General features: G+C 35.1%; 1 protein-coding gene across 1 annotated transcript in view; it reads left to right on the top strand.

The window, feature by feature from the left end:
* Window positions 1–20,790, top strand: part of KYNU (kynureninase) — a 109,739-nt gene that overhangs the window by 77,094 nt on the left and 11,855 nt on the right.

The following is a 20,790-nucleotide window of genomic DNA, read 5'->3' as shown; positions in this document are numbered from 1 at the left end:
AATAACATTTGATTAGTTCTCTGAATCTTCTCAGTCACTGGCTGAGTGGTATAATCGTTATAAGAATTGAAACTGAATTAGTAATAAAGTTTGGAGCACCTCACATTTTTGAGATTCTGTGCATATAAATCTTACAAATTTAAGATGAGTTTCTATAGCTCATTTAATTATGTCTAAAATTTCCGCAAGATTTTAAAGGTTTAAAATTAAATAGAGCATTTTTTAGGCAAGTATTTTGTTAGGCAGACATCTTCCTTGAGTATATTGTCAGTACATTAGATTTCTCGCCTTGTCCCAAATTCTCTGAAAAGAATATAAAGCGTATATTATATTATAGGAATACCATACATGTTTTAAAAGCTCTCTTTTTCATTTTTAGCAAACCACATTGACAACATTTTACCTAGCATAAGTGTTTTCCATATAGACAGTATATAAGGTATTGCTTGCCTTTGTGTGAAGACTCACTACCTTGAGCATTTCCAACTCTCCACTTATTTAAATTGCAATAGAGGAATCAGCAAAGGGAAGGGAGGGTGTAGTAAGTAATCTACAAAATTCTAGAGAATGCAAGTGTTAGCAGTTTAACTGATTTTACAGCATCTCTATTGCACTTCAGATTTCTTTCACCGTTATTTGCCCTTCATGGATGAGGAACAGGAGAGGGTGGAGGGGTTGTAGTGTGTTCGCATGTGCCTCATCTTGTAGAATCCCAACATCCTCTAGACCCAGTAAGCAATTGTTAAGTCTATGCTCCCAGGAGAAAGACCATGCAGACAGACCAGATTTACATTCCAGCTTGATCACTCACTTGCCGGTCCATAACCTGAAGAATGTCCTTGACTTCATAGTATTCTAGCCTCTATATAAAGATAACATCAGCATCTACCTCATAGGCAATTACTGTGAGATTAAAATGGGATGATGCATGTAAAGCACTTAGCATAGCCACTGAAGCATGATAGGTGATCCATACATGTAGGCTAAGTATTTTGTTGCCTCAATGTGAAGTTGCATGTTAACTTGTAGAATTTTGCCTAGTAGAGATCATTTCTCTCAAGCAGGAAACATAGCCTTAAAGGTTACGGCTTGTGACCTTTGGGACATTAAACTGTTTTGTACCTATTGCCAAGCTCAGACTGACCCTGTAAGTCTCTATTCCTTGAATTCTCTCTCGTACTGGCCTCACCATCTTAATTGGCTCCCTTGCTAATTAATGAGTTGATTGAGATCTTTATATGTGTTCATTTTATATTTGTATGAGAGCCATGCTATTAACTTTTTTGAAAATTATACGTTATTAACTATTGTTGCATTTTAACTATCTGGCTTTGGAGACTGATGACTCAATTCAGTCTGACTCATGTAGCCCTTCTTACAGGAAAGACTGTTTGTTGCTGTTTCTTCGTTTGTTTGTTGTTAAAGCTTCTTTTTATGTGATATCAGAGGGACTAATTCCGATGGTACCAACTTCTACCCTATAGTGGAATGTAACTGCTGTTTATGTTGTAAACTTTGTCAAGTAAACTTTGTCGCTTAAAAAAGGGTGACATCTAGTGGCTAAACACATTATTTCAAATAAAGAGTACATATAACTTTTCCTGGTCCATTCGTCCTTTATCAAGTATTTTTTAAGTATATATATTTAAATCATTTTTTATTTTATATCATTTGACCCCATATTTATAGTGCAATGACTGTGTAGTCAAAGCCTTCGATAAAGAGGTAGGACAGGACGAAGGTGGAAGTTAGTGAGGGGCATTCTAGGTGCATGGTTAAACATAATGCATAAATGTTTATCAAGGCTGAGAAGAAGGGCATTATGGGAGTGGCTGGCCTACCTGCTGTAGTGAGTGGATCCCGGAACATGTAATCCTGAATTCTAAAAGTGTAATATTCATTATATAATTTCAAAGTATCTTTTATATGATGTTCCCATTAGCGACTGGTAAATTACATCTGTACCAAGAAATTTCACTTCCTTTTGTTTAAATAGGCATTTTGGCCATTGTTCAAAACTGATGGTGACCTAAGACTTTTTCCAAGAACCTTTGCCAATAAAAAGAATGAGTAGAGGCCAGAGGCAGTCCACTGCATTAAGCATTATAATTCAAGCTATTATTCTCAACTAGAATTTGACCTTTTCCTAGTTTATCATCACTTTTTTTCATTCCAGTGTCATATTCTAAACCTTGTCTGTAGCTAAGAATTATACAAAATTAGAAATGGTTGTGAGTAAATGTCATCTTGTGTCTTTTTCCTTCAGGGCTGACTTCAATTTAGTCTACACAGTTAATTATTGCTCTGAAATATGAAGGAAAATATTTTAATTATAAGAATTTGACAATCAGAAATGTATCACTTTAAAAAAAGTACTTCAATATCTTGAATTTTTCTTTTTAACTTTATAAGTGTTGACCTTTCTGATAGACTTTAGATCAATAGTTAACCTTTTGGTTTTAGGGAATTCAAACATATCTGAGGACCATAAAAAGATTCTTCTGTTGAGAGCCCATAGACTGCAATTCAAGACACCACCACCCACCTCTTCTTTTTTTTTTAGAGAGACTCTAGCATGAAAACAGGAGTGGATTATGTGAGCTATTAAGATTCCTTCTATGGCTTACTTTTTCACCCTGTCCAATGAAATAACACATACAAGAAAACTGCTGTTCCTCACTTTCCATGCTGGTATAAAAAACCTCCAAATGGTCTCATATAGTAAATCTCTTGAAATGCTAGTTTCCCCTACATTTTTTTTTTTTTTTTAAGTTTTCTGAGTGGCCAAGAATGGGGCCTACTGATAATTTTTTTTTAATGCCAGAATTTCAAATCATGCCAACACATTTCCATAAACAGCTAGAGGTATTTGATTGAAGACTTTAAGTAGAGATAACATTTTTAAGGCTTTATTGAGAAATTGACTCATCTCCTTTATTATAATAAGTCATTTGCAGGTTAAAAAGAATCAATAGAAGAGGCTGGCTGACATCAGTGCATGGTTAAGGCATATTTTAGAACTCAGAAATGTAGGTTATTATTATTATTAGGGAACTTAAAAAAAGAGGAACAATATAGGAAAACAACATTGTTTCCTATAAAACAATATAGGGAAGTCTAAGAAAGGATAATAATAAGCATCAAGAAAATTTAGAAAAAAAGACAAAAAATTATAAGCATGTACCATGCTTGCTTGACCCAACTGTACAATTAATGTTATATGGAGAGATCATCTAATGCACATTTGTTCTGGGGAGTGCTGACTTGATATATGTGATTCTACATACTTCTCCAGGCAATACTGGAGAATGCCATAGCCCAAAACTCATCTATAATTTAAACCTTGTTTTGGTTTCTGTGATTCTTTCTGACTTACTACTTATCACATCCTTGTCTACTACCTGCATAAGGTCTTGTTGTTAAATGCTGAGAGAAAAAGGAAGTGTAGGTGTGTGAATTCACAAGACTCCAAATGCTTTCAAATGGAACAGGCCAGTATCAATAGATTTCTCAGTGAGAGTTTTCACAGAATCCCTAGTTGATCTATGACCTAGACCTCCCAGGGCATCTGTTCTACCTATTTAGCATGTTTCTGGAGTTAGATGTTCAGTATGAATTAACATGGATGACTTCTCAGCCACAACTTCCTGCCCTATCAGACAGCCATATTAAATGTACTTGGCCATCCCCTTTGTCCTTAATGTGTACCTCCCACAGCCCTAATCTTCCAGTGTACCACTTTCTCTTGCTTCTGCTCCAATGTATGTGATTACTCTTCTATATTTTATAAGGTTTTCTCTTTCACTTTCTCATTGATTCTCTCAATGCCTCAACCCTTGGTCCTCTTGCCCAGGAGTTTCTCATCCACAGTCATTATGTCAACAACAGACATTTGTAGAAGACACCAATTTGCATTTCCAGCTTTACCACTTGCTTACTTTCTAGCCCTTACTTTCATCTGATTGCAAACTGCAAGAGTTCCTGATTACCAAAGCATTATTCCAGTCCCCAAAGATATATGACAATGTAGGAAAGCAAAAACTGTCATAGTAGGAAATTTTCACTAATGAACTACCCACTTATAAAATTAGCCTTTTCTAAACACCCTTTCCCAATTAGTATTAGCATTTATCTCTATGTTATTATAAAAAAGTTTGGACTCTTGCTGATTATAGAATGTTATAAGCATAACACAATAAAAACTTAATGCAAATGAATTGTAAAGTAAAATTTTTCAAGAGATTCAGAATTTCATGATGCAAGTGATACTGAAGAACTGCTGAATCACAAAATCATGGACAATGAGAATATGTCAGAGTCAGAACCATTAACAGATGAAGTAGACGAAATTAGACACGGTACTTCAAAAGCAAATGACTAGAATATCAGGGATTAAAAGGAAATGATGAATGCTTCAAAAATTTTGTGGAAATGATCATCTTTATGTTCATGCTAAACAAGTTAAATACAGGGCTTCCCTGGTGGCGCAGTGGTTGAGAATCTGCCTGCTAATGCAGGGGACATGGGTTCGAGCCCTGGTCTGGGAAGGTCCCACATGCCGCGGAGCAATTAAGCCCGTGAGCCACAACTACTGAGCCTGCGCGTCTGGAGCCTGTGCTCCGCAACAAGAGAGGCCGCGACAGTGAGAGGCCCGCACGCACCGCGATGAAGAGTGGTCCCCGCTCGCCGCAGCTGGAGAAAGCCCTCGCACAGAAATGAAGACCCAACACAACCAAAAATAAATAAATTTATTAAAAAAAAAAAAAAAGTTAAATATAATACAAAAAAGAAGGGCTTCCCTGGTGGCGCAGTGGTTGAGAATCTGCCTGCCAATGCAGGGGACATGGGTTCGAGCCCTGGTCTGGGAAGATCCCACATGCCGCGGAGCGTCTGGGCCCGTGAGCCATGATTACTGAGCCTGCGCGTCTGGAGCCTGTGCTCCGCAACAAGAGAGGCCGCGATAGTGAGAGGCCCACGCACCGCGATGAAGAGTGGTCCCCACTTGCCACAACTAGAGAGAGCCCTCGCACAGAAACGAAGACCCAACACAGCCAAAAATAAATTAATTAATTAATTAATTAAAAAAAAATTGTAGTTTGCTCTCACATTTGTTAAAATACACACAAAACCCCCACAATTTATTACTTTTTAATAATTAGCATATTATAATTTTAATGTAAGTTTTGTCAAATTATAAATTAAATTTGTTTTACAATTTAAAATTTTATTTTTCAAGAGCATCTCAATCAAATCTTTTATTATGTTTTCCTCCATTATTTACTAAATAAAGTATGGTTTACTGTTTTAAAATAGATGTATTTTAAACGGCCTTTTCCCAGTATTCCATTTGTAATCAAATAATGAGGACTTCCAGTATATCCATACATCTTTCCAATCTTAGGAATTAAACATGATGAACCTTCCATTTTATCCTACTCCAAAACGAGTGTCCTTTCTAAGGTGCTCACTGCTTTACCAAGTAAAGAGAAAGCTCCTGAGTCAATAGAGGAGGCACGAGCAAATATAACCAACATATATTTTTGTACAAGAAACTTTAATAGATAGAAATAAATATAGGATATTGCATATGATTTTTAAATCATACAATCTATTTGGAGAGATGCCATTTCAATAGCTGAATAAACAATTTAAATGACAAGTAACACAGGGATAGAATATGTGCCACAAGGCAATTTCTTAATAATTGCTGGGTGAATTTTCAGATATTGCCATAGGAACAGTGAAGGAATAGATAACTTTAACCCAGAGCTGCTTTGGAAAAGCTTGAAGAAGTTGGTGGTGAAACTTACAGATACAATTCCTCTGCAAAATGGAATGCTATGTTAACTAAGTGAGTAAATTTTCTCTCTGTTACTTTGAAAGCTGAAATTGTTGCCTATGAGGGAGATTTCACTTGATTAGTTTCATAAATTTAAGGAAGTATAAAGAAGAAAGAATTACTTAAATGACATTTCTTTAAGGGATATGTCAAGTGATCTTTTTCTTTTTATACTCTTTACTAGAATTTTTACGGAATCTGAGTTATTGACTTAACATTTAAAAGTCTGCCGATTATCATAAAATTGCTCTTTATCTCTATTCTACAATATTTTAGAAATTATAAACAGTGGTAAAATCAAGTATGCTTCATACTCTTAGTTCCAGAGCCATGCTCACGAGTGGGTTATACCTATTGTAAATCCTAGTCCCCAAAGCCTCATTGTAAGGGATCCAAAAGAAGACAATTTGATTGAAGAAAACTCATTTATGGATTCATGGCATATAACCTATACCTGTCTTCATTCAGAAACCATTTTAGATCAATAACTCTAAAAGGATCCCTCATCTTCTTGGCTTGACACTTTTTTACTGTGCAAAATCATCTAGATAATTTTCGCGTGTGAATTTAAGCTGGGATCATAAAAATAACGTTTATGCACTGAGGCATGATCACAGTTAAAAATAATTTCAGTAAATAATCTGATTTTCTCAATTTAAGAGATAAAGGAATCCTGGCTCTTAAAAGAAAACCAAAATAGTAATCATCAGTATAAAAAGATACATTAAAGCCATTGTTGCTTGCAAATCACTATTCTCAGATAATGATGACATAAAGATTAATTTGAGAAAACTGAAGTCCTTTGAAAACTCAAAATTTATTTTCTCTTTGAAAATTGCAGACTAGTGTCCCTGGAGATATATGAGGTCAGTGAACCTTTTAAACACAAAAAGTAAAACTTGTCAAAGAGCTTCAGCTCTTGTTTTAATTACTTCAAGTTTTGTCCCTAAAGTAACCTTCAGAATCTGCAAGGGTTTTTAATATAAACTATGAAGAGCTATTGCTAAACTTTTATTTGTTCTTGTTGAGAAAACACATGTATCCATCTGACTCTTTACGACTGTCAAAACAACTACGGTGCAATGATACATGTTGTGTGGGGCAGCCTGGGAAACTGCTCATCACACACAGACCCACTGGGTCCTGGTGCTTCCAAGACTGAGCTGTGCCAACTTCACAGGCCCCAGGAATACTTGGAATGCATTACTCAGAACGGAGGTCTGAATTCCTATGATCCATTTTCTCTTTGGTCACTTGTTTTTAACTCCACCCCAGAGGAGAGGGTTTGATTGAGTGGGAGTTATCCTTTTCTCTAGAATTGAGGTTTGTCTCCATCATGGTAAGGTCTTGTAGAGATAGCTTGCCTTCGTTCTCTTATAAATCCTTGCTCCAATCAGATGTGGTCAGAGTCTCAGAAGATTTGGCACAGGCATGGAAACCTAGGCAGAAAATGCCCATTTGATTCTTTTTTTTTTTTAAGGGGGCCTGTGATCCTTGTGAGAATTCATCTTAGTATGTCCAATGTGATTGTTTGAAAAATTGACTAAATTAATTCTAAATGTTTAAGTACAAGGACATTGTCCGTTTGATTTTCCTTTACTTTCATAATCCACAATGCCCAAGAAAATATTTTTAAAATTTTGTTGTTGGATATATAGCTCTTTCTTTACTCTCAGCATAACAGACAAACCATCTTCTAGCATATGGAAGCATTTCTACTTTGCAAGGTATTCTGAAGTGGGTATGATTTGCAAAATACTGTCAAATTAAATATGCATTTCCATATGCTTCTACAAAGACCAAATATATCCATGAAAACCAGCTATATACAACTTCAAAAGTCCTTCATGAGTATTTTAATCAACATTGCAAATAGTTCTTTCTAAAGTCGTAAATTCAGACATCTTCTTGATGTGTTTTGTGCTTTTAGCATCAATACTACCACAGATTATAAACCAATATTTTATAGTAATAATACATTTCAATAAATCATATGCAGAAATTTTTTCTTAATGAAGCTTTCACACCAAGAAAATATTGATTTAGCTCTTATAAGGACAGCATATTATTCTGAATCTTCAGGAAACAACTTTCATTAACCAAAACTTACAATAACAGGAAGTACTTTCTTATAACTATGCTTATCATACTGCTAGCTCACTGAACATATTTTAACAAGCCTCCTTTTGAGTAAGATTTGAAGATGTAACTGAATATGTAACAGAACCAAGTAAAGCACTCTATCTTAACAATATTTACATTATGATTGGGCAAATGAGTGGAGAAAAAGGAATTGAACCCCCATACATCCACAACTCCTTTCCAAACAGCGTTAAATCAGCTGACTTAGAACAGAGCAGAGCAATTGTGAATAGATGAATTTTTTTAGAAAATAGGAACTGATAAAGATCTTCTTTACTAAGAGTGAGTTGGTAATATTTTACCTGTCTAACGTCATGGCCATATTGAGCCTTATAATAGTCATGCTTAGGGACTAGTTGCTGACATCAAGGGATGAATGCACAATTCACAGGCTGAAACATCCTGTTTTGTCAAGATTTTTATTGTCACTAGCACCTTTGAATCTGCTTCTATCACTTAGCCATAAGTTTACTTTTCCTTCAAATATGCTGTTCACCAACTGCCTGGATTTAGGTTTTCCTTGCTCCTTCTCTCATTTTTAGCTGAGCTTTTGTTTTTGTTTTTTTGCCTTTTGTTATAGTTTATATCTGTTTTCTCTGATCCTTATTCCTATGCTGTAGCTCCACCTTTCCTATATGTGCCTGAACTACTGTTATTTTTGAATTTCAATATCAACTTGAACTTTAGCAATTGTGTTCCTGTTTCCCAAGCCTTTCTTCTCACTCTGCATGGTAGTTTAGCAATATTAATGCCTCATTGTGAGAGATGGCCTAAAAACTTACTGGGATACTTATGTACCCACGCAACCATGCCCATATCCTACCCAACTGATCTTACTTCCCTGAAGGCAGTGTTTTAGTATGCTCAAACTCACCCTTGTTTGCATTTGGTCATCCTATTGGATTGCTTGCTTAGAAAAGACTGTCAGTAGAGGCTTGAAGAAACACCTTGGCTGACTATAGATGAATAAAGCTTGGAGTAACCAAAAAGAAAGAGGAAAAAAGTATATAATTGTTCATGAAAAGAAGTTAATATTGTCACTGAACATTGTGGAAGAATTTTGACTTGTAATCTTTTAAGGCACAGCTGCATAATGTCCTTGTACCACATTTACATTCATTAAAGAAATATTTATTGAGCATCTACTATATTCCAGGCATTTTTTTTTTTTTTTAAGTGTCTGGGATATATGGACAAATAAAGCAAAGATTCCTCCCCTTATAGAGCTTACATTCCAGTAAGGACAGACAGATTATACACATAATAAAGAGCAAATTGTATGATATGTTTGAAGTTAATAAGTCCTATAGACAACTGGAAAAACAGGACATTAAAAGGAGGTATAAGAATACTCTGTGGGGCTTCCCTGGTGGTGCAGTGGTTAAGAATCTGCCTGCCAATGCAGGGGACACAGGTTCAAGCCCTGGTCCGGGAAGATCCCACATGCTGCACAGCAACTAAGTCCATGAGCCACAACTACTGAGCCTGCGCTCTAGAGCCCGCAAGCCACAACTACTGAGCCCACGTGCCGCAACTACTGAAGCCCGCATGCCTAGAGCCCGTGCTCCACAACAGGAGAGGCCACCACGATGAGAAGCCCACACACCGCAACAAAGAGTAGCCCCCGCTCAATACAACTAGAGAAAGCCCACGCATGGACATGAAGACCCAACGCAGCCAAAAGAAAATAAGAAAAAGAATACTCTGTGGAATCCTTGGCATTGCACAGTATTAAAAAGGCATTCAGGAAAGCTCACCATTGGGAAAATATGATGTGGATGAAGAGGTGAATGAGGTAGAGACTGGGCCAAATAATTATTTGGTGAAGAGGGTTCCAGGCAGTGGGAGTATTTTATCAAAAGCTCAAAGACAAGAGTGTGTTGAGAAAGTCAGCATGGCTGGAACAGAATGAATAAGCTGGAGATCAGTGAGACCAAGTGGTCCAGAAAATGCAGGCCCTTATAAGGCAATATAAAGACCTGGGACACATTGCCCATTTTGCTGAAAAGTGACATGACATAGCAAATTTAAAATGATCATTCTGGTGGCTTTCTTGGGAATAGGTTGTAGGAGGGTAAGGGTAGACTTTGGGAGACCTGCTGGGGAACCATTAAGGAATGAAGACAAGAGGTGACAATTCAAAGCAGGGGAGCAGCAAAGGAGGTGATGAGAAGTTGTAGGCTTCTAGATCTATTATAAAAGATAGGTGGCAGCACTCTGAAGGAGGTCAAAAACAGAAATGTGGACGTCAGTTAAGGGATGTTTGCAATCACACAGAAGTGAGCCACTCACTATCTAAAATACAGTAATGGCAAGTGGGATAAAGAAAGCAGGACAGAGTTTAAAGTTATTAGGAAATTAGAGGACATAGAGAAAAGTTTGGCTAAAGGGACAAGAATGAGGGGAGAATCAGACTGATGTCTGTCCAAATGATGCTAAATTACTCAAATGTCATACAGTTATTTCAACTATCAACTAAAAAAATATTTCTTGAGCATCTACTACAGGCAAAGCAGTATGCAAACACTGGGGATACAGACAAGAATAAGCCTGTTTTCTTGGGATTTATCATTCAGTGTGACAGGGAAAAGAAAGAGAGACGTTGGAGAAACCTTTGCTGAGGAGGTAATATTTGAACTGACTGGAGAAATTCTCCTAACTCTTAGTCAGACTGAAAGGGAACAGGCAGTGGTGGGGTGTTCCAGGCAGGATCATTGAGGTCCTTGTGTTTCAAGTTAAGGAGTTTTGATTTTTATCTTAAAAACAAAGGGGTGCCATTGACGGCTCATATGGAACAAGACTGCAAATTCAAGCCTCATCACCTCTCCAGGTATTGGTTTGATTATGGGAAAAATAAATAGTTAGGCCTGGGCATTTTTAAGATTCCCTTCCAGTTTTTATAACAAACTTTACTGTAACTTTCTCATCTTTTTCATTTTCTCAAGTATGAAAGAGTACCATGTTCACATTTCCTAAGTTCAGCTACCAAATTTTTTATTATGAAAATTAAGACTGTATAAAAGCTATTTGAATGATAAATTTCTCATTACATCCTCAATAAAACAACCTTTGTGGAACTTTTGATTCTGTGAAACCTGATTATTTGATGAGGATTTTAAGTAATATACTTTCACTTGAGGTTCGGTTATAGAGGACATTAGGATATGAGATGACAGACAAACTTATTCACAATTGCTATTACAGATTTTGTTTAAAAATAAACAATTATGCTGTACCCCAAATGTTCCATTTTTTTTGTAATGCTATAACAGTTTTGTTGATTCAACACATTTTCTGAAACCATGAAAGCAATAAGACAATTGTATTTAGTTCTAAGTTGTGCCCGAGAGAGAGAGAGAGAGAGAGAGAGAGAGAGAGAGAGAGAGAGAGAGAGAGAGAGAATAAGAGAAGAGGGGTGGGGAGGGGAGGGAAGAAGAAAGGAAAAAGGAAGAGGGAAAAGAAGAGGAAAAGGAAAAGGAAAAACAAAAAAGAAACTTACTCCCAGTCAGGTTTATATTCCTAAGCACAGACTTAAATTATTAAATGTGTGGTGATAAATTGCCAAATTAAAGGACATCATGAAAGCAGTTTTTAATGCAAATGTACTTCCTTAGAAAAGATTGTGATCTTTTTCTTTATATGTGGGATTTTGCTCCAGTGAATAATTGCACTTTTAACATAAGCTAAGAAAACCAGGATAAGTTGTTTTGTTTAGTTTTGGTGAGGTATGGGGTGAGGAGAGGTAAGGGGTTTGCAGAATAAGTTAAATTAATTCAGTGCATGAAATATTTAGGGATTCATACTGGAGATTCTGCCATTAAAGCCTTGCTAAGGAGATCAAGGAGCATTTTGATATTTCATTTCATAACTCTTAGCATCCAAAATCATATTGATTGGATCCCTAGTGGCTTCCTCTTACTGAATCTGAATATCATGGCTCAAAGATGCCTTTATTTTAAGTGATGCTTTCCATTTGATAATACTTATTTGAAACTCCTTTTAGGAAATTTATGATGTTCAAAGAACAAAAAGCATATTAAAATCTTTACTTTTTATTATTTATTGGATCTCTTCCAACACCTTCTCTCAAAATTCTGTTAATATCCTCATTTTAAGTAAATTTACTCACCGCTTGATTTTTAATTTTTGATGGCAAAAGATTCAAATTTCTATCCAAGTATGATGAGATTGCATCTTAATTGTTACTGTTCATATTCAATTTGTAGATATGATTTATGAGCTTGTTGTGATAATAGCTACTTATAAGCTAATTTAATGGCTTTTAATTTTACTGCATTAGCTTTAGAATATTTGTTTATTAGAATTCATGCCACGATTTCATTTATATTACATTTCTTTTGTATTTTGATTTTACCTTTCCTGCATTCCAAGTGGTGGAGTCTTAAAATGAATTTAATTTTCCCCTAGGTTCTTAGAAATGTATTTTGAGTTTGAATAAATATTCTTTGAAATAATCGTTTCTTTATTTGACTTTAAACAGCCCCCATTCCATCTGTCAATACTTCAAGGTGTAATATATGATCGATACACTTACTCAGATTCATTATATTAGATACCTAGGTCCATGCATTTTGAAGAAGAGAAACTGACTACAGTGATTATGAAAGGACAGAGTCAAAAAACCATTTTTTTTGAGGAAGGGAAAACATTGTATATAAAAAAAATGTGGCTGTCATCTAGCCTGGCATTTTGCCAGGTCAGAACCTTAAGCATAGTGTTTAAGTAATCTAAGGAATATTGGGGTTTTTTTAGACTCTTTGATGAATTAAAAAAAAAAAAAAAAGACTGCCCAGGAGATTTTGCATGTGTTTGTGAATATACTTGGTCATGATGGTCTATATCTGTATTTGGGCTTCAAGGATTAATAACTGTATTATCTTCAACCAATTTTTTTTTTTAATTAATTTTTTTGGCCACCAACGTGAGGCATGTGGGATCTTAGTTCCCCGACCAGGGATGGAACACACGCCCCCGACAGTCGAAGCGGAGTCTTAACCGCTGGACCGCCAGAGAATTCCCCTGTCTTTGACTATTTATCCAAAGTCTTGGAACCTCAATTTTCTCATCTGTTTAATGAGGATGATAATAGTATCTACATCACAGGATTCTTTTGAAGATTGATTGTTTAGAACAATGTCTGATTCATAATGAAATCTGTTAACATTTGTTTTTGTTGCTCTCAAAATTAATAAAACAACTGCAAGAACCTAAATCAGGATGAACCCGCAAAATCAAATCAAATTCTTTTGAGTATTTTTACAAGATCTTTGCTTGATGTTTGAGGAGTCAGTCACCTGGTTTCACGTTGTTCACTTTCCAGCATTGGAAAATAATACGGGGAAAAGACTTTATCTTTCGAACATACTATTTTAATAAACAGAATTCTTTTCCCTTTTCTTATTTAAATTAACAATGATTTTCAAAATTTTAATCTGGTCATGGTAAAAGTTATATTAGTATGGGCTCTTATATTAACCATATATCACTGATGCTATTTATCATGAAAATATTCAGGATAACCTGAAAAATGTCAGAAGTTAAAGAAGAGATTCTAAGATTCTTTTACTTTACAAGGAATTACGGGTAAAAATAAATTTTAATAAGATAAAAATGTCATTCTCTTGTTGTAACACCCCATTTAAATTATTAATTTTTATCAAGTGAAAGTATAGAGCAATTAATTTTAGAAAGTTGTAATTATTTCCAGAAGAAATAATATTTAGAACTTCATTAAGATTATAGATACCACAAATGATTAAAAGAATATGGTAATTATTAATATTTTATATCAGAATAAAGATATAGAGGAAGAAAAGCATCACATGAAAATCAGTGACAGTTTGGGACAATTAACCACTACTGGCTTCAGGACTTTGAAGCACATACAACATGGAATAGTTCCTCCATCCTCTTTTTTCATAACTGTAAGAGTGTTTGTACTATGATTTGTTGAGTTGTTTTGATGAAAGTTTTCAAGTAATTGCTTTGGTAACAGAATTCAGTGATGTCACTGTCACATCTAGATATTAGACTTTACTGCCATATATATTATCCTCCTGCTCCGGAGCACTCTCACCCAATTTACTACTGATTGTTAGGGAATTATGGTATAAATAGCCTCTATGAAGAGCCGTGTTTTCTTTCTTCTGTTTCTCTTACTCTACTTTCCTTCTCTTAATGAGTTCAATATTCACGTTGATGAAACTGAAACTTCTTACCTTTTGAGTCTCTAATTTCATTTCTTTCAGGGTTTCAATCCACTCAATGTCTCACTCCTAACAGAATCTGTCAGCAACTCTGTCTTCCTTAGCTCTTGTTTAATATCAGACATCTAGGTTTGAGTCCATTTTCCCTCTCTCAATTCTTTCTACTTTGCTATGTCACCTGAATCCATTCTTCTTGAGGAAGAGACACAGGTCCCACCCACAATTCTTAATTGTGAGCCACATAAAGGCATGAACACCAGGATTCAGAGATGGGGGGCTACCCACCCACCCTTTGTTGAATTAATATTTGTTTAATTAGTTTCTACCCTGAGTCACACCCACACCCAATAGACTTTAAGCTCTTTGTGGGCAGGAACCATTTCTAGAACAGCTCATTGTACTATTTCTATCTCTTGCTTCTATCAAGGTGTCTCATTAACTATTTTTGAAGAATTAATGAGTGAAATATAGGAAAACTCTAATAAGCCTGATAAAAGAAAGGTAATTTAATTAGTCACATAAATGATAGAAATAGAGTCCCTTATAACAAGCATCAACTCTAACTTCACACTAATTTCCATTAAACTATTTTACTTTACCTGAGTCTACTTTGAGCATCTGCTCTTCTACTCAGCTTGCAGGGACTGACCATCTCAGCTTCTATTTGCTTATTGGTTTGTTAAGGTACTTGCTTTGAACCCCCTACTTCAACTTCCTTCTGATGACACTGTATCAACCACAGCTTCTCACTGTGGGTCAGTGTTCCTGCTCACTTACTGGGCAGGATATGGGCTTAACTAGCTACGTTCCTTTAGATGATCACTCAAACTCTGTAAGCCTTACTTTTCTCAAATATAAAATGATGGAAACAATACCTACTTCAGAGTGTTGTTGCAAAGATTAATAAGTAAGATGACATGAAACGATCTTGCCCATTTTCCAGCAAACATGTCTTTGTTTCTGCCCTTTTTTTTCCTTAGCAGTTCACTATGCAAAAGCTTTGCCCATCCATGCCTTTTGAATAGGATTTCCTGTTGGCATGAGAACAAGCAATTTGATTTGATAGATGACTCTGAAATGTTCTATAGGACTATATAATTTCCATCCAGAAGTGACACAGATGTGGTGGCTAAGGGTGATGGATGGCAAACAATTAGAATCTCCAATGCAGCTGGCCCAGAGGTTAGTCTCCCAGTATCTTTTGTACTAAGCCATTGGACAGCAAAATATAATCTCTTTAGTGAATAAATTCAAAAGAGGCATATTATCATCAAATAATGAGGCAACTCAGAAAAAATTACAATATCATATTTGTACTTTTTCAGATAAAAAGTTAAAGTACTTTTATGGATTCAGTAAATAAAGCATAAAAAATGATGCCTTGACCTCAGTTATAGACTCAGGTCCAAGTATTTTTTCCTCTAAAGAAGAAAACATTTTCCCTCCGTGTATTTACTTGTTCCTTTCATATTTGGGCTATGAACATGCCATCAGTACTTTTAAGCATGAACTATAATTTCCTCCTATGATACCACGTTCATATCTAGGTCTTTGATGGTATCTTTGGATACCATGTATCTAGGTCTTTGATGTTTCTGTCAGATATGCCCAGCAATCATAACTCATACTCTTGAATTTTTAATAGCACTCCACAAACAGAAATGACAAATACCTAGTCTTTTAAATGAATACACAAAAATGAAAGAAAAGTTGCTAAATAAGAAAAAAAGTATTGAAGTACTCTCCCAATTTTTATTTTAAACCCGTTGAAAAAAAATGGAAAAAAAAATTCCCAGTTTTCCATTACCCTGTCTCATAGCCACTGTATTTGCCTCAGATTTTTAAAAAAGAAAATGCCAAGAGGAAAATTTTGAATCTGTTTCCAAAGAAAGCATTACGTGCAAAAGGGCTCATACATTATTTTTCTGGGTTGTAACTACAGAAGAAATCATTCTCTTTAACAAACTGTAGTATTTTTCTTCTCTTTCAAAAGATAGAAATATCATAAAACAATAGTCAATGCCTCTGTATTAAACGACAGTGAATGAATCTAATTCATTCAGGCTAGAACTCCTTTCTTTATTCCTCTTTTTTTATGCAAACATAATCTTAGCCTCAATAGAAAAGGTGATACTGAGTTCCCCTCAGTACCCAGCACAGTTCTATGCCTGCTGAAAGAATGGGTTTTCAATAAATATACATCATGATAAATATAAGTACCTCAAATAAACAATTACATTGTACAGTGATTTGTTTTCCCACTCAATTTAACTCATCCATATAGCTCAGTTGTGCGTTCAGATTAACTAAACATAGGTTCTGATTCTGGATATTTAATACAAAAACATATGAGAATTTTGATAAACATACTTTTCATTTTATAATTGATTTCAGTTGTCATCAGAAATTTAATAATTTTTTTAGTAAGTTACATATGTAAATGTCACCAGACCATAAACTTAGGGGGACAAATAATTTTATTTTCTTTATTTTTATCTATCAACTCATTTGATTCAGGAAATTCAGTCTTACAACTTTGAGGTATACTTAGTGACTTTTCTCAGTAAATTCAGAATTTAAGCTCTGTCAGTTCAGAGTTCTTTTCTTGTCCTTCTCTCCTTAGGATGGCATCTAAGGTTGCACGATGGGTGACGTACAGAGTGCCCAGACATAGATAAAGGAGAGGCATCTTGTCTACAGCCATCTCCTGGAATCCATTAAAATGTACCTGGCACTCCCTTGGTCATCTGCTCCCATTACTGCTACATCCTCCAAGATGTCTGTGGAGCTACCATGACCCTATGCCCTTTATCTCAAGCTCCACTGGGGATGCTGACTTTCTCAGTCACTTCAATTTCCTTCTCTGGGGAAACAGGAATTTCAGGATACTCTCTTGGGTCTCTTGGGTTAGTATGATCCTAGATTATAAATGGAGGTGCTATCACAGGCCCTTCTGCTAACCATTTTTGTATGAAGATTATGGCACCAACCTGGCATGGAGGGATTCTTACAAACCCTTTGGATTGCCTCGTAGGGCTGAGGGAACATGGCTCAGGAATTTCGTATCATTAGATCCTCCCAAACATATCTGGAATTCCCACTGACCTCTCAACCATCCCAACTCCCATCTCCTAGAACTTAACTGGGCGTAGGGAGTGCAGCCAGCTCCATATTAGGAATATGAATCCAGTCTTTCTATTTCCCTTTCTGAAGCTTCTCATTCCTCAGCACTCACAAATGTCATTTGATTCATGGGTTAGATTTATTATTCTCTTTTCTTTTTGCTGTTTACAGCATGAACTTTATGCTAGGCTATTATATGAGACACTTGATAATTAGAATTCCAAAATGTCTATCTACTGCAAGTCAAAAGCCTTGGCTTTTAAAGACTACTGACTCTGCTATAAGTTTCAGTAGCATGCTTTGGAACTCAAAGCTAAAAAGAGTATACATCTTTTGGTGCTCTCCACTTAACAAATGACCCTGAAGCAATAAAATTTATTGATTCACTGTGGAGAAGAAAGTTTTAGAAAATTATTTGCAAATAATGAGAAAATTTTTAATTAATACCTTCAAAGTTTTTTTTTTACCACCCCAAACATTTTTTTCCAAACAATATTATGTCAGTAGTTGTCCCTGAAGCCATAGATTTTTCAAGTCAAGAGAAATTGGCAATTAATATGTGACTAAAAATATCATACATAGCAGGAGCAGAACCCAAACTGGATCATCAGTTTTCTAATAAGTTTTAGAGCTTTATTCTGGAAAAATCATTTGAAAACAATTCTGAAGTTGAATATTAAGTCTACACCTAGAAATTTAGTAAACTCAATAAAAACAGCAGAATTCATTTAAAGTCAAACAGTATAACACACACAAAAATATAAACGTTGAAAAGGGAGGTGGTGGGAAATTTGCCCTCATAGTCTTCATATGTGCTGGGCCTTTGAATATACTATTTGACTATCTGGAACACTTTTTCCTTCCTCCTTTGCTGAAATATACTCATTCTTCTGCTCAGCTTCCTCGTCAGAGCCTCCCCTGACCATCACCACACTAGTCAGTTGCCCTAACTCATGCTTCTCCTAACAATCTTTTACCATTCATCACACATCCACATTACAAACACTCTTCTACAAACACTAAGAGACAAGTCCCTGATCTCATGAGCTTACATTCTAGTTGGGGGAGAAAAATGAAGATAAGCAAGATAATTACCAAGTTCATAAAAGATACTACATGTTCTGTTGTATATCTTTATTTTTTGGTTTCTTATCTCTCGCAATCATTCCCTTTCAGGACCCAGAACTCATTCTCATTCACTTTTGATATAATGACTATGTGATATTTTATAATATAAATTTAGCATAATTTATAAAACTAGTCTTTTATTGAAGGAAGTTTAGGTTATTTTCAATCTTGGACTATTATTAAAAGGGATGCAATGGCTATACTTATACATAATTCACTTCATACTTGTACAAGTTCTACTGGAGAATAAACTCCCAGAAGTGAATTTGCCAGGTCAAAGAATACATGTATTTGTAAATTTTATAGCTGTTACTCATTTGTTTTCTAGAGGGGTGCATCAATAATACATATTCCCACAATAATACATGAGAGTTACTTATAAAACATGTTAATACTAACAGAGTCCTTAATAAAACTTTTGAATTTTTTCTAATCTAAGAGGAGAGCAAATGTATCTCAATGTAGCTTTCATTTGTATTTTTCTTATCATTAGTTAAGTGGAGAGCTCTTTTAAAAAAAAAATTTTTTTAAAGAGCCATTTGCCTTTTCTATATATGTTGGTCATTTTTCTTGGGTTGTTATTTTTGCGTTATTGATCTCTAGATACTTTTATATTACAAAAATTAACCACTTGTGACGTAAGTTGCAAATATCACTTGATAGAACTTTCTCTTATGACTCATTGGTCTATGGAGATGATTCTATAACTTTCTCTTCAGCTTTATTAATATGATGAATGGTATATTAATTGATTTATTAACATAGTTCCACATTGTTTTCATTTTGAATTTTTATAATATAGTAATATTTTGTCAGAGCTGTTATGTCATAGCTGTTATTTTTTAGGGATTTTAAAATATTATTTATTTGTTTTTCCATATGGCATTAGAATCAGCTTGCAAGTACCAAATGAAAATAAAATGTTTGTATATTCTACTGGGGTTATATAAATTTATACATCAATTTGAGGAGAATTGACTTTTTCTTTAATAAATTTATTTATTTATTTATTTATGCCTGCGTTGGGTCTTCTTTGCTGCACACAAGGCTTTCTCTAGTTGGGGGGCGATGGGGGGCCACTCTTCGTTGCGGTGCGTGGGTTTCTCATTGCAGTGGCTTTTCCTGTTGTGGAGCACGGGTTCTAGGCACATGGGCTTCAGTAGTTGTGGCTCACAGGCTCAATAGTTGTGGTGCACAGGCTTAGTTGTTCCGCGGCATGTGGGATCTTACCGGACCAGGGCTCAAACCCGTGTCCCCTGCATTGGCAGGCAGATTCTTAACCACTGCGCCACCAGGGAAGTCCTGACTTTTTTCTTGATGTTGAAAATTATTCAAGTCTTTTTGCTCTTGTTGTTCAGATTCAGAAGTATTTAAACTTTTTTTATGTAGGTCTGGAATATTTCTTATTAATATATCAGCTTGTTGAAATTTTAAACTTCAGATATTTAGTTCTCATATTAATTTTGTACCAGATTACCACACTAAATTATCTTTTTGTTCATACCAGGTACAAAATTGTATAATTTGAAAGTAGTGATAATTTACTACCTCTTTTTTCAGTTATTATAGCTGTAAAATCTTAGTACTAATGAAAGTACCTTTGGTGTTTCTCCATTACGTCTAAGTTTGACTTGGATGTGAATAAAGAAAAAATTAAACATTTTGGCCATAATTACGTATAAATGCATGCAATATATTTTATCCTAAAATTGGAAACATAGTTTAAATATTGTTATCTCCATTTTATTCTTTTTGAATATACATTCTTTCAAATATGATTTTTATAATGGCTACATAATATTCCAACATAAAAAAGTTGTATATTTATTTTATTGTTTCTGTTACAAGATATTGGGGTTGCTGTGACACTGTAAATACTATTGTGTTCATTGTCCTAGCACACACATCTTAGTGTACTCCAAATGGTGTAATCCAAATAGTCCTTTGGATAAACTGGAACAAGTAAAAGTACTGGGACAGAAAACTATACATATATTTAATTTATATTTTCAAACTGTACTCCATAAAGGCTTTATTACTTATATATTCATTATTAAAGAGCTTATTTCCTTTTTACTAAATCCTTGATGAAAATAGACATATAAATTTTAAATGACTTTGCCAATTTGATATGTGAAGCATGGTCTGAGCTTCATGTTTTTTCATATTTTTAATTATTACTGAGATTGAGTTTTCACCCCCCGCCCCCCCCCCCCCCCAGAATTCATGGGGCATATGCATTTCTCCTTTTATAAATGCCTTGACCATGCTTCGTGGCTGTGTAGTTTTGGGGGCACTGCCCTTTCTCTGATGAAAAAACTCTTGGTGAAA

This window comes from Balaenoptera borealis (genome assembly GCF_965194805.1).
Source record: "Balaenoptera borealis genome assembly, chromosome: 6".
Taxonomy (NCBI): domain Eukaryota; kingdom Metazoa; phylum Chordata; class Mammalia; order Artiodactyla; family Balaenopteridae; genus Balaenoptera; species Balaenoptera borealis.
This window is presented reverse-complemented; position numbering and strand designations above follow the sequence as displayed.